Here is a 15833-nt window from a genome sequence, read left to right as displayed (position 1 = left end):
CCAGTTAAGAGGGAGCTCTGATATGTCCTTGATCAAGAGGGATTTTTTGAATCACCCCTGATTACAAAGGAGTGACAATTATGTTCCCCATTTCATGGGTCATGCACTAGACCAGGACTAACAGTCATAAGTCTAGATGAAGGCCATGAATGGAAATGTAGACACAATATAGACACAACATTATTGTCTTCACTTGGGAAGAATTAATGGGAGGATTAGGTAATAATATGGCATTCGATACTCTTTTAGGATGTGTAGGGAATCCAAGACAAAAGTAGGAAAGAGGACCAAATTCTTTGAGGGTTGGGAACCCAAGATAAGAATAGTCCTAGAAGGTCATACTTGGAGAACACCCGGTGGGTATGTACCTTGAGAGACAATGATGAAGGTGTCTATAAATCATTGATATCGCCAGCATTGTATCTCATGGTCTCGTAAAGAGATGGAGTTGTTAGTCAAGGCCTTGCACTATGACAATGTTGATGAATATGATGTTATAATCACTGGATTGCAAATCCGGTTTCTCTTATGTGAATTCTTCAAGATTGAAAATTGCCAAACACCTTGTAATGTTGTATGAATACCTCCCTACTTAAGAGGGAGTGTTGAAGGAAATTTGACTAGGCTTGGTCTTCATAATTGTAATTTTGATATTTGTACTTATTCGAGAAAAAGAGAAATTATTTTTGTATTATTTGTCAATGAGTTTCTTACTCATTGAAAATAGGACAAGCACATCTTGAAGTGCTTCTAGAGAGTCAAAGTCAAAATGTGATTATGATAAGACCCTTTGAGGGCATGATACATCATGTATGGCATCATATAAGGTCAAGGGAACACCTCCAAGCATGGTCAAATCCTCTCCTATCATCAACGTGGTCTCCAAGCAGCAAAACGATGGGTAAAAGTTGAATTATAATGCAAATTGTAAGTCGGCCTAAATTCAGCCAGTCAAGTCGGCTTAACTAGAGGGACGGACCTCTATTTATAGAGGTTGTCCACTCCAAAATAAAATGCACAACCAAGCTCTGAAATCCGCACGCAAGGAGGACGCAGGAATACTAAGAAAAGGCAAGGAAGAGGGCTACAAGGGCAGCATAATAAGAAGATATAACAACGAAGAAAAGGAGGACGTTTCTGAAGAAAAATAGTCACACATGCAAGGTCAAGCAAGGTTTGACTGCAACCATTGCAGCAGAAAGGTATAGGTCAACTTATCTCATTGTTTTGGGTGCAAACAGAGGTCTACTAAGCCTCTCTCTACCAGCGAAGAAGAAGATCTCATAAACGAAGGAAGAAGGACCAAAATCAAAGTTGAAGGGACTATTTTCTAGGGCAGAAAATAGTGACATGTACGAGAATCATAATTTTTTATGCAATCATATCAACCCTACATCCAAGTTAGTTGATTGGTGGAAAGAATAATGGAAACTCCATAAGAATAAGGGTCTCATCAATAGTGTCTTCTCTAGAGCAAGGATAACAAGGTTGAGAGAAGAACAAAGTGCCAGAAGAAGGAGAACGAAGTTTTGGAAAACAAAGGTCCATGTACTGGAAGTCATAGTGTAGAAATAGGAAGGATTTGAGTTATGCTTGGAGGTTATCCTAGTCAAGGGTCTAGGTTTTGGCAGTTGTTCAAATAAGAAGCTTCAATAAGATAAATCTTACAAAGGGTTTTCCTCTCAAGAGTGGAGAGGGTTTGTCCCTGGTAGAGAGCCAAATTTTGTGTTCTTGTTATTGTTTTTTGGTAGCAGTTTGATGAAACACACACATTAATAAGAAGAAGAAGATAAATTGTAAAAGTGTATCACAAATTGTTATCAAGTCTAGGAGAATCATCGCAACGCTACTTTTCCCTAGATTCTCTAACAGGGTTGAGTCATGTAGATAGTGAGCCAAAGTTAAAGTCACATAGAGCCAAGGGTGGAGACCCATAGTTAAGGGTCAAGTCACATAATCAAAATTCCATGGGGCTAGTCACATAGACGGTGAGCCGAGGGTCAAGCCCCATAGAGAAGGGTTAATTCACATAATCATAAGTCCATAGGGAAAGTCACATAGAAAATGAGCAAGGGTCGATCCCCACAGTTGAGGATCGAGTCACGAATTAGAAATCCATTTGGTCAAGTTATGCCTCCACATAGCCAAGTTACGTAGACATAGGGTTGAGGGACTGAGCTCCACATCCCAGGGCTAAAGCACATAGTCAAATAGCCAAGGGTTGAGCTCTATAGTGAAGGGTGCACATGTATGTTTTATCTACTATGAAATAGATATCTCGTGTTGTGGGAAAACTTAACAATTGTTACAAGTTACATAGTCATCAATTCATGTGTGAGGATTGGGAACAAGGTTGAGCCCTTTATTATCATTCAAGGTCTGAACATGCATTATAAATTCAATTGATTGGAATGGTGTAATAGGTCACTTTGTGTAGTCTAGTTGGCTATGGAGGTGCATGGTTTAGCTAAGGTCATAGGTTTTACCTTCGACAATTGACAGGTCATACGAGTATTTTTAATGTTTATATAGCTTCCATTTTTTTGCATTATTAACTTATTGTAAAGGATCATTATGTCGACTCCATCAACTAAAATTTGTCCATTATGTCTAATGCGACCAGAAAAGGGAATTTTTTGTAATGTTTACTTTGTTACATGGTTTTAAATGGTTGAATGGAGTTTATGAGCACATTCTTGAGTCAAAATGGAATCCCAAGTTGTACAATGATCAGTGATCACAAGTGGATGCTCCTAAAGACATAAAAATCCTTATTGATATATTATTAACGATTGAAATCATCATTATATGTTTTGAATTCCTATGAGTAGGTTGCAATGTTATTAATTTCATGGTAGAAGATGACTCTGAGTTTTAATGATCAGTTTGAAGTAGAGTTATGAAAGGTAATTTATAGTAGTATGACAGCAGTAGGTTATCTACTTTAAAGACTTATATTTGAAGAAGAAAGTGGATCCAAATTGAAATATTTTAAAAAAGGTAAACAAGAGGTTGGAGAAGGAGGTAGGTGCCTCCACTAAGGTTGGAGCCTAGAGCAGGTTGTAGCTTTCTCATCATCGAGGTTGGAGCCTCATTCAAGTTAGAGCCTAGAGTAGGTCATAGCTTGCTCATCATCAAGGTTGTTACCTCAATCAGTTTGTAGCCTACAGTGAGTTGTTGTGATCTGAATTTAAACAGGAACACAAAAAATTACAGATATAACCATAAACACATAGATGCAGTAGAAATAAAAGTTCATTTCATTAATATCAAAGAACTGAAATATGCTTCCATACAGAATGGAAATAAACTAGCTCGGGCAATGGTAACTTATCTCTGAGAAGAGTTGTGGTAGCTACATGCCCCTGAACTGTGTTACAATGAGCCTTGAAGGCCTATTTATTATTGAGAAACAATGGAAACCCCCAAACATCCAAAAACCTAACCCTAGGAGATGAAACGCCGAAGTATGGGCCACGGTGGGGTAAATTGGTACATCAACTTCTCAGAGTCGTAACTTTGGCATACGATCTTCGTTTGACACACGTGATACCTCGTTAGAAATATCTATCTAAGGACTGCTGAAAGTGAATATTGAGTTGAAAAGTCTAATTTTCCATGGTGATTTTCCAAAAAAAACATCGTTTAGGGCCTCAAAATGGCTCCGGAAGTTCAGGACCCAAAAAACTACCAAAATAATAAATTGTGCTACAATTAAGGAATCTGAAAAACTGAAAGAAACAATGGTGAGGGTCCAAGTGGAATAGGCAGGTGGCCACCAATATCCACCTGGATCATGTTGCTTACACATTTCAAAGTTGGTGCCTCAATCAGGTTGTTGCATATCGCAAGTACTAACTTGCATATCTTGGGGGTGGGTTCCCATTAGGTCCCTATACTACTAGTGTAGCCCCTTATTGTTATTAGTGAAACCCCCTTATTTTATTATTGTGCCCATATAGTCCCCATGTTATTATTATTATTCCCCATAGAAGCCCACTATTCTTATTGTTGTGCCCCTAAAATATTATTGTTATGTAGGCTCTGATTATATTGGGACCCCTTAGACTCTTATTTATAGAAAGGAGGCCTTGTCATTTGTATCATCCAAGAATTATTCATTTGTGTAATGTAAACGAGATTTCCCCGTCGAAGAGGCTGATTTTGAAGTCGTTGATCTATATTTTCTATCTTTTTGTGAGCTGGTTACATAACATTTGGTATCACAGCTTTGGATTCTAGGGTTTCGCTGCTCCAAACAGGTCATCGTGGAATTTTCACTATAACTTGTTATCTACGAAATTTTAGAAGCTAAAAAAAAACCATTTGATCTCAAATCGTTCTAAACCTCAAGTCTAAATTTCAGATCTTGTCCCACTTTTCAGAGATATGATCTGAGGAAGTTAGGGTTTTTGTAAGCTCCATAATTCCATTTCAAACAGGTCATAGTGGAATTTTCGCTATAATTTTTTTCTACGAAGGTTTAGACTCTAAAATTAAAACCCATTTGAGCCGAAATCTTGGTGAAGCTTGGACCTAAATTTAAGATCTTGTTTCTCTATATTTCGGAGATACAGTCCAAGACATTTAGGGTTTTTGCAGGCTCCCGAATTACATCCCAAATAGGTGACCTTGGAAAAATAGTCATAAATTTCTCTCTCATAATCAAATTGAAATTTTATAAGAAGTTACAGAAACAGGACGGACTATAATTTTATTTGTATTGTTTTCAGGTCTGAAGGTTGAAACAGTGACACGTGGCAGTTCGTACAAGTCCGTTCTCCTGAAAAATTATATAATCAGGTCATATTGGGGGATTGGGCATAACTCTTTCTTGGAGAATCCAATTTCAATCAGATTGGTGGCATTGGAAAGAGGAAGTAGAGGGCTACCATAGGTCAAAATTTCAGATATTGGAGATCTGTAATTACAGAGATATAATATATTTCATATCAAGCTCCTACAAATCCAAAAAAGGTGTGTAGTCTTTCTAAACTTTTGCATAAGTTTGGTTTGAAAAAATAGTTTGAAGGAATTCAAAGGACATAGTGAAGCATAATTGTCATTAATTGATGCCCTAAAGAAAGAAAATGGAAACACCTAGTAAGCAACCTGAAACATCTAGCATGAATCATGAAGAAGAGGAAGAAATGCAACATGATATATCAAAATTATGAGACCAAGTGCAACAAATTTCACTCTCACAAAAAGTAACAGAAGCTAAGATGGATGGTTTAAAGAAAGGCGTGGAAGCTAAGATGAATGGTGTGGAATATAAGATGAATGGATTGGAAACTAGTATGGATGGCATGGAAGCTAAGATAGAAGCAAAACTTAAATGCAACATGGAATATTTGAAGATATATTTGACAAATTTGCTACAAGAAATGCTTACAAATGGCGAAATAGTAGTAAAGGAAACTCATGATGAGAATAAAAGAAATGTTAATCATAATTTCATAAACTCTAACATTGGATTGAAGACCCGCCATGTTCCAAAGATCGATATGAGGAAGTTTGATGGCAAGGACCCCGTATAATGGATACTACATATGGAGCAATATTTTGATCTCCATAATGTGCAAAACACACCAAAGGTATGCATTGCAACTTTATATTTGGAACCTAATCAGTTTGTATGGTATCAATGGCTTTGATCTCGTAAAAAAAATTCACTTGGGCAATTTTTACAGAAGAAATGACAGCACATAATGAAGATACAAAAAGCAACACCTGTTTTAGCCAATTGATAAATCTCAAACAAAAGGGTTCAATGATGGAGCACATTGAGGACTTCCAAAAATTGAATATAAGGGTAAAAGATATTCTAGAGGAGCATAGGATAGATGTGTTCATAGGGAATTTAAAGGATAACATCCAACATGAGGTTCTCCTTTGGGAACCTGATTCATTAAAATGCATACAGGTTGGAAAGAAAAATTATGGCAACAAGGAAGCCTACCACTCATAACTATAAAGATGGAAGTGTTGTTTCTCCTAGCCTTTGTCCACCTACAAGTTTGACACCACAAAAATTGGAAGAAAAAAGAGAAAAAAGGCTTTGTTACAGTGGTGATAGAAAATACACTAAAGTTCATAAGTGTGCTGAGAAGAAATTAATTTACATAGATGGGGAAGAGGAGAAAGAAAAGGAACAAGAAACGTCAAAAGAAGAGTATATACACCAGCAACCAATCCCAGAGAAAGAAGAAATGAATCTGACCATATCTTGTAATGCATTGACAGGAATTACCACTCCTCAAACTCTCAAGATAGAAGGGCATATCAAGAAGAAAAAGGTAAAACTTTCGATTGATTCGAGTAGTACCCATAATTTTATTCATTGTAAGATAGCCAAGGAATTGAATTACTTCCTATGTCCAACACCAGAGTGTCAAGTAATGGTTGCAAATGGAGGAACTATAAATTTCTCTGGAAAGTGCAAAAATATCAAGGTATCCATGGGAGAATATGTCTTGATTAGTCCAATGCTTTCCATTCCAATAGGTGGTGCAGATGTTGTACTAGAAGTCCAATGGCTACAATCTTTGAGTACGATAGCTTTTAATTTTCAAGAACTTTTCTTGATTTTTTTTCGGGAAGGAAAGGAAGTTGAATTAAGGTGTATCACAGGGAAACCAGGAAATATAATCAGCTCTAACATCATGAAAAATCTTCTAAAGAAAGAACAACAGGGCGTAGTTGCACAATGTTCATTAGAGGTTCCTACATCGAAATCATCTATTTCTCTAGATCTCCAAAACGTTTTGGACAATCATTCCAAAGTATTTGAGACTCCCAAAGGCCTCCCACCTATTCGTGATCATGATCATGATATTAATTTGATTCCAGGAAGTGTTACCCCAAACATCAGGCCTTACAGATATCCATATGCCCAAAAGAGTGAAATTGAACGTATGATTGCAGAAATGTTAGAGGTTGGTATAATTCAACCTAGTCAAAGTTCTTTCTCTGCTCTAGTGGTATTGGTACACAAGAAGGATGGATCATGGCGAATGTGTCTGGATTATAGGGATCTCAACAAGCTTACTATTAAAGATAAATTTCCCACTCCTGTCATTGATGAATTATTGGATGAATTACATGTAGCAATTTACTTCACCAAGTTGGATCTTTGTTCAGGATATCATCAAATCGGAATGAAGACTGAAGACATTCCAAAAACAACATTTAGAACTCATGAGGGTAATTATGAATTTTTGGTCATGCCTTTTGGCCTTACCAATGCACCTTCTACATTTCAAGGTTTGATGAATTCCATTTTCAAACCCCTCCTTAGAAAATTTATGTTAGTATTTTTTGATGATATACTAATCTACAGAAAGTCTTGGAAGGATCATGTTCAACATGTTGATAGGGTGCTCAAACTATTGGAGGAGACACAATTATATGCAAAAAGCTCCAAATGTTTCTTTGGGGTACAAGAGGTGGAATATTTGGGTGCTCAGTTAGCTCATAGCTCATCTTATCATCCTCAATCTGATGGGAAAACTGAGATAGTGAACAAATGTTTGGAAGGATATCTTTGTTTCTTTGTTTATGATAAACAGACACAATGGGTCAAGTGGTTGCCTCTGACTGAATAGTGGTATAACACTTACTTCCATATTGTAGCAAAAATGACCCCATTTATGGCACTTTATGGATATCATCCATCGTCCATCACATCATCTTTAAAATAAAATTCTAAGGTTCAAGCAGTGGAAGATCACATTGAGCATCAACAATAAGTTCTCAAACTCTTAAAGGATAACCTCACTTTGGCGCAGAATAGACTGAAACAACAAGCAGATCAACATTGCAGTGAAAGAAGTTTCGCTGTAGGTGACTGGGTATTTCTTCGACTACAACCATACAAACAAATGTCCCTCAAGCAAGCTAAGAATGATAATAAATTATCACCAAAGTATTATGGTTCATACAAGGTGTTACAAAATAATGGTACTATAGCATACAAATTGGAGCTTCCTGCATCTTCCCGAGTGCACCCAGTTTTCCATGTTTCATGCTTAAAGAAGCTTATAGGTGAGAAGATCCCAATTCAAACAATATTTCCAGAACTTGATGAGGAAGGAAAAATCATATTGGAACTGGAAGCGGTCACAAAAACAAGAAATCAACATCTACGAAATCGATCAATTTTAGAGTATCTCATCAAGTGGAAGAACTTACCCGATGAATATTCCACATGGGAGGATGAGAATTTTATAAATAAGAATCCAGAACTACTCAAGCATTGAGGACAACACTTTTTGAAGGAGAGGGGCATGTTAGGTCCCTATACTACTAGTGTAACCCCTTATTGTTATTAGTGCAACCCCCTTATTGTCTTATTATGCCCATATAGACCCCATGTTGTTATAATTATGCCCCATAGAAGCCCACCATTTTTATTGTTGTGCCCCTACAATATTATTGTTATGTAGCCTCTGATTTTATTGGTACCCCTTAGGCTCATATATATATAAAGGAGGTCTTGTCATTTGTATCATCCAAGAATTGTTCATTTGTGTAATGTAAAGGAGGTTTCCCCCTCGAAGAGGCTGATTTTGAAGTCGTTGATCTATATTTTATATCTTTTTGTGAGTTGGTTTCATAACAGTTCCTCTAACATGTTGAAGCTTGCAAATCTATGTAATGAATTGAAGCATAAGAAGAAGAGTAATTTGGAGCTTTATGTTGTATGGGTTTCCGCAGTAAATTTTGTGTCTCTTTGTGTTGATGTGATGGATTTTTGATTTTTTGATGATATATTGTTCATGTGAAGATTCATATCTCTACTTATTGATTTGTTGCAAATGGTTATGGATTATTATTACATAATTGTTTGATAAAGAAAAGTTGTGAAACTATAAATTTTCTCTCATATTGATTCACCCCCCCCCCCCCCCCCCCCTTCTCAGAGTGATCTTTGGTCTAACAATGTCTTGATCACTTAGGTCCATTTTTGGCTCTTCTTGTTTTCTTCTCCACACCATGGTTTATTTTTATTTATGCTTGGTAGAAATTTCTTCTTCCTTGGTTTATTTAGGAAACCATCTCATGCTACTTCTACAATCATATGTTGTATACCCAAAATTGTGGCATTTGTAGCATATTGTATTGTGCTTGAATAGGGAAGTGAATGAATTATGATTTCTATTGTTATATTAATTAGGACCCCTGATTTAATTGCATATAATTTTGTTTCTAGAGCTCTAATAAGGGCCTCTAAAATCATCCTTGACATAGGTTCTACAATCCCTTGCTTTATGTCCAAAGTTTATACATGAAAAACAGTGACTAGGAAATATATTTATATACCTGCCTAAGAAGGATTATCCCAATGAAGTAACTCTTCTAAAATTATTCTATTTTGGAGAATATTATGTTGAAGAATCTAGGGCATGCATAATTACAATGATTCTTCTATACATGATAACAATTTGTGAAGTATTTAAACAATTTTCTTAACTTTATGTTTACTTCATTATTAGCATGTATATGTTTAAACTTCATCAAAATGCTATCAAAACAAAAGAGACAAGAACATAAATGTTTTGGCTTTCTGCCAGGGCCAAAACCTCTCCCTCTTGGAGAGGGAAACCCATGCGTAAATTATTCTTATAGAGATTCCATTGATGAATACCAAGACCATGACCCTTGACACATTGTGTCTCTCCAAGACCAAGATATCAATCCTACTTTCTGTTGCTACTGAGGTCCTCCTCATTGTTGCACCATTGAAGCCATCACTACAGTATCACTGAGATCATCCATGACATTATGTCAACGAGGTCTTCTTCAACATGATGACTGTGCCTTATATCTTCATCATCATTGAGACAGTGATCCTCATTAATGATTTTCATCAAGTAGTCCTAGTTATTATATCATTCCTCCATTACTAGTTTGTTGGAGCTTTAGGACTATTTCTCCATATAGACTGTGATACTGCTCCTTATGCTGAGACAGTGAGATATAGATCTGAATCTCACTGTGATGTATGATCTCTCTGTATCTCTGTGATCATCACTGAGATTGACTGTTGTCTACTGCAGGAATACCATCATGATCTTTATGTCCACATCCGAAACTTGTCTTGATCCTTTTATTCAAGATAGATATGCCGAGAGTGACATGCCCAGACTTTGTTGTCGATACCACCTTCAGATATTAAGTATGCTGAGAGTGACATGCCCAAAGTTTGTTGCGAATACTACCTTCAGATCTTAAGTGTACCCAGAATTTGTTATGGAGGACTTATACATTGCTCCATGCATCGAGGTTGTGACTGCACCTAAAACCCAAACCAGGTGCAGTCAAACCCTACAGCTCCTCTCTTCATGACTGTGTCTACTTTCTTCATGATTGTGTCTTCCATTTCCAAGAAGTGTGAAATTTTGCCTTTTGGAGCTGACCCTTCGTGGGTATTTATAGTGGTGAGCGTTCCATATATGAGCCGACGTGATCCCATGAACAGACGTCACTCTTGTTTCAAGCCGACATTAAATATATTTATATATTTAATTTACTTTTGAGCCGACATGAACTCTATTTAATATTTTCGCTTGCATACTTCTATTGCTTGATCTTGAGGCTTTGATCTTGGTCTTGGAGGGCTGCTACACTTGATGAAGACTTGTATACATTTACATGGACTCATGACATGATTCTTTGACATAGAAATAAATCCTAAAGACATCAAGAAGAAGTTTTTCATCTAATGACACTTCTTGCTCATGAAACCCATGCAGCAAGATTACAAGCATAATCTATTTTCTCTTATCACATCAAATACAAAGATCATGTCATTATGAATACCGGACCTAGTTACACTTTCTTCAACAGATTCAACTCTTTTATGATCCTCGTCTCTTATTTCACTACTGCTTAGGGACCACTTGCGAGCATTGGCATAGATTCTAGGTGTAATAGCTCTTCCAAACTCATCATGATTTCTTCTCTTGATTCGACTTTGATTGGGGATTTGAAGAATATTAGCAATACATTCAGGCTTTTACTCAATTTTATTTTCAAGTCTTTGTATGAAATCTTTCCCGCATAACTAAGACATGTTTTACCATATGGTGATCTTTGACTATTGAAAATATCATCCAAAATTTGAGAACTTTTCAATCTCTTGTTGAGCTTTTGTACTTCATTCCTTAATGACACAATTTCTACTTCAAGCTTCTCACACTTTTCTTTTTTTCCTTCAATTGGATTTTCATCACTTCTTCTATTCTCTTAACTGCTTCTAGTTGAATTTTCAAGGAGATGACTTCTTCAAATTTCTACTCTTGTTATTTTAGTTTTTTATCAAATTTTACTTCTAGATTCTCATAATCCTCGGCCTTTTCCTTCAGCTGACTTGAAACAAGTCTTCTCTTTTTTGCCTCCTTTGTTTTAATTCTCACGAGGAAAACTTATTTTTCATCACCGTTATGGCTTTTCTCTTCAAGGATTTTCAACTACTCTTTAAGCCTTATATTTTCTTTTTTGAGCCTAACTATTTTTTCATAAGAATCCACAAATTATGCTTCAAAATCAATGGTGTAACCTTCTACTAGATCTAACTGTTTGTCCTTATTGTCTTCATCTTCTTTAATATATATTTTTTTTCATGACTATGGAGGAGACTTATTTCGTGTATTTGGATTCACACCCTTTTGACTTTTCCATCTGTGTTTCTGGGGTCTACCTTCCAATTTTTAGGTTGTGCCTGAAGGAACTTTCTCTGATACCAATTGTTGGAAATACTGAAATGGGGGGTGAATCAGTGTTTCATTATTTTTAACCACTTTTATCTTTTAAAAAAATTGTTGCACATAAATCATGAAACACAAATATTCATAAGAAACACATACAATTTTTATTTGTAAATATTTTGTAAAGTTCCTTGTACAAATTAAGCTCTAACTTACAACTTCCGTAGGCACCAGCCTATAGGAAATTTCATTCCCCTAGTTGAGCACCAACTCAGCGAGTGTAGGCACCAACCTATAGGAGACACCAATCCCCCAATGGGAACCAACTCAGCAAACTATAGGCACCAACCTGTGTCTTCAATTTTTTCCTTGTATCTATCATAAATAACTTCTAGTCCTTAACAAAATATTTAGTGAGTTGTCATCTAACCATACAACCCTCAAGTTTTCACCTTCAATATTTATCATAGCCACTTGACCTATACACCTTAACTTTCTACTCATCAACTAGCCTTCTTGACTTAGATCTTAACACTTGATCTATTACATGTCAGTTCTCTGTATCTAATCAAAAATATGTCTATCCACCTGAAACTTCAACTTCCTCAACTCTTATTGTTTATTGTTCAATTGTCACTTATCAAGCTCGGTATATGTTCAAAGAGAAGGTCTACCCCCCTGGGAGCTTGTACGCATCACTATATTTTTTTCTTCTACATAAGGCTTTTCAAAACACTTGGAACCAAAATGGGACTTTACAACCTTGAAGTTATGCTTCTTGTAGCCTATCAACCTTTGCACTAACAACTCACCTTATGCATCCCATAGGCCTAACATAAAAATTGTCCATGATAGCCTTGTTCTTACTGCACCTCAGTCCATAATAAGGCTTGGCCCTATGATCACCTTAACATCACAATTGTTGCAACTAATATCTCTCTTAATATTTCCTTAGCCAACTAGACTCAACCTCCAGAGATCCTTGCAAAATTTCTCCAACAGAGCCCGACCACCTCAAAAATAAAACCAGAACTTGGTCTATAATAGGATTGCAATTCGGCCACAAACTAGACTTGAACTTGAACTTCAAAACACTAGAAATTTTCCTTGAAACTAGACATGAACTTGTCCTTCAATGTACCAAACTCAACCCTCAAACTAGACCTGAATTCAGCGTTCAAAACTCCAAGACTCGGCCTTCAAACTAGGGCTAAACTCGACCTTCGAAAACCATAATTTCAACCCTAGAACAACCTGAAACTTGGCCTTAATATGGCTGAAGTTTGGCATTCAACATGGCTAAAAATTGGCCTCTAGAATCGCTACGCAACTTGGATTCTAACCGAGACCAAAAACCTACCCGAAGAGTGCCAAAAAATCTCTCCAACTCGGCTTCACTTTACTTGGTTCACGAGGTATGAACCTCAAAATTGATCCTTCAGTTTCTTAGACAGGCCCAAATTTTCTTGAGTCATTGATTCTTAGGTTCCTTTTGATCACCAAAAGCAGGGCCTATTTTCCCACTGGTTGGGATGACTTGTGCAACTAGTAGAATGTATAATGAATATTAAAAAAATCATTTCTCCTCAACTATAAGAAGTTAGAGGGAGTGCCATATATCATTAGAAAGGTCTCAAAACAAACTTTCCAACCATACATATTATGCTCTCATTTGATCTAATTAATTGGAGTAAGAATGCATTCAAATATGAGGTATCTAAATGTGGCATCAGAAATCCAAAACAATATTTCCAAAAGGCGTGCCATATATCATTGGGTAGGACTCAAAATATGTTATTTAACTATGTAAATTTCTCTTTCATTTGGATAGCCTTTGACATAAATAACAATCATTTTCAAATTATAGAGCATACTAAGTAATGATATCTAGATACAACCAAATTGCAAAAATGGAAATTTCCTTGGGGATCATGGCCCACATATCCTCGAAAGTGTCCAACTGTAGGAAACCAGTAAGGACATACAACCTCTTCCTAAAAGAGTAATGGTATAAGTTCTATTGTCCTATTTAGAATAATAATGGGGGTTCCACATTCAAATTTCCTAGAACTTCATTAAAATATTTCAACATTGTGTTATAAATCAGGCTAGATCGTGTGAATTTTATTTAAACAATATTGTATTATCAGAGTCACCATCTTGCAATCCCAACCCCTATGTAGGGGATGTGAAACTTCTAGCCTTGGCCTCTTGGTTGAGGCATGAAGAAATAAGGGTTGATCTTGTAAAAAATACATTGGAGGAAGAATTGACTAACCCACTATGGATCTAGGCAAAAAACCCTAGTCAAACTATCATTACAACACACAACATCCTAATAGGAGATCAACATGCAACACCCATTTAAAGGAAAAGATGAGAGGAGTGTTGTTTTTCCATGATACTGGAGTCTAAGATGGAATCTTAAATCATTGACGCTACCAAATCCAAGTATCACAACAAACTACTTTGCAACAGCGGAACAATATATAGTAGTAAATCTACTATTGAACAAAACATATACAACTTTTTGCAAAATTATACAACAACCCAACTTGGTTAATCAAACGAATAACTAAACAGTATATGGCTCATGTACTAGGGATAAGGGCCCTCATACATCCACTGATATAAGACAACAACAACTAAGGCTTAGTGTCAGTCCTTTGACAACCAATCTCCCCTAAACAAAGTACCTTGTCCATTTGGTTAATGTAATACGCTCTCTCAACTCCCCTCGATCGTACCCTAAACACACTTGCCCAATCCTTCTGCTCCTGATCTACAGCAACACAACTTTGCCTCTATCAATGAACCAACTCCATTAGGTCACTTAAATCGGCTTCACATGATCTCTAGTTAATCACCAATCCTTCAACGCATCAACACATCAAGACTCTTGTCAAGTTGTTCACAACTTCATTTGTGAACAACTCTCAACTGCCCACTCTTGCTCCTCAACTCTTTTGGGAATTTCTTCCACTAGCGCCTTCTTGTGCTTCCCAATGAAGACACACTTAGGGTTAGAGGGCTTCCCACTATCATTGTTGGATGCCCTTCTCCAATGATGAACTTAGGGCATTGACGATTTCCCAACTTTTGTTGTAGATGTCCTTCTCCACAAGGCAAATCCAAGGATCCTCAAACTACTCCTGGCTTATCATACCTATGAGATATTCCTCTTCCACTTCTAACAATCCCTTAGTCCTTCAAGAAACGTATTCCTTAGGCTTGAAGCAAGCCTCTACAATCCTCCATAATTTTTTCTTTAGGTTGCTCCAACTCTGCTAACTTGGTCCACTCTCATGCTTCCCTCCAACATTCCATGAGTTTCTAATACCAAACAAACAAATTATCCAACACTAGGACCCCATCTACCTGTTGTCAGTTTAGCCATTACCTTGTCTAGAAATCTGGTCATTGGATATTCTGCCCTATCTATTTAATATGCAAAGAAAGATCTACTCATTCAACTTGTCCTGACGATGAACCACACTAGTTGGTTCGAAACGCGTCAACAAAAGTATCTCTATGTGATTTTCGCCGAAGAATATTCTCAAAAAAGAAACATCCTACTACTCTTATTGACATTGACACACATGCAATTGTTAATGATGATTTCTCATAGGATGTTCACCAAATTGTCCAATTTGGACCCTCATCTACTAAGCAAACAAATCAACTCAACACATCATCAAAAATACCTCTAGGATGATGTGGCACTGCTATAGTGTTCTAAAACTGGTTAGGGAATATGGCAGTCCATGTCAACCCTTCCTCCACGACCCTCTTCTCAGGTGTTCCCTCCCTTGTCTTATCTTTTCCTTCCTTGTTGTTTTTTTGGGTTAATTTCTAGACCCAAATAAGCCTCACCACCCCCTATAATAAGACATGTGCCCTACATGTCCTAACAACCATGATTGAAGCCTAATTCCAAAGGGATAGATATCCAAAACACACCTAAACATGTCTTGTCCTTCCTCAAGGAATGTGATTTCCTCTTGTCCTATCTCGGATCCCTATTTCAAGGAAGAAAAGGTTTGTGGCCTCCCTGTATCAACAAACCAGAGTTGCGATGTGCTCAAGGGTAGGAGAAACACCATCAAACACTCCACAAACCTG

Source organism: Pinus tabuliformis, chromosome X, assembly GCF_031772625.1.
Source record: "Pinus tabuliformis cultivar Carrire ecotype Pingquan chromosome X, CPIR1, whole genome shotgun sequence".
NCBI classification, from domain to species: Eukaryota; Viridiplantae; Streptophyta; class Pinopsida; order Pinales; family Pinaceae; genus Pinus; species Pinus tabuliformis.
The sequence above is the reverse complement of the archived record's forward strand: the minus strand, read 5'-3'. Positions refer to the sequence as shown.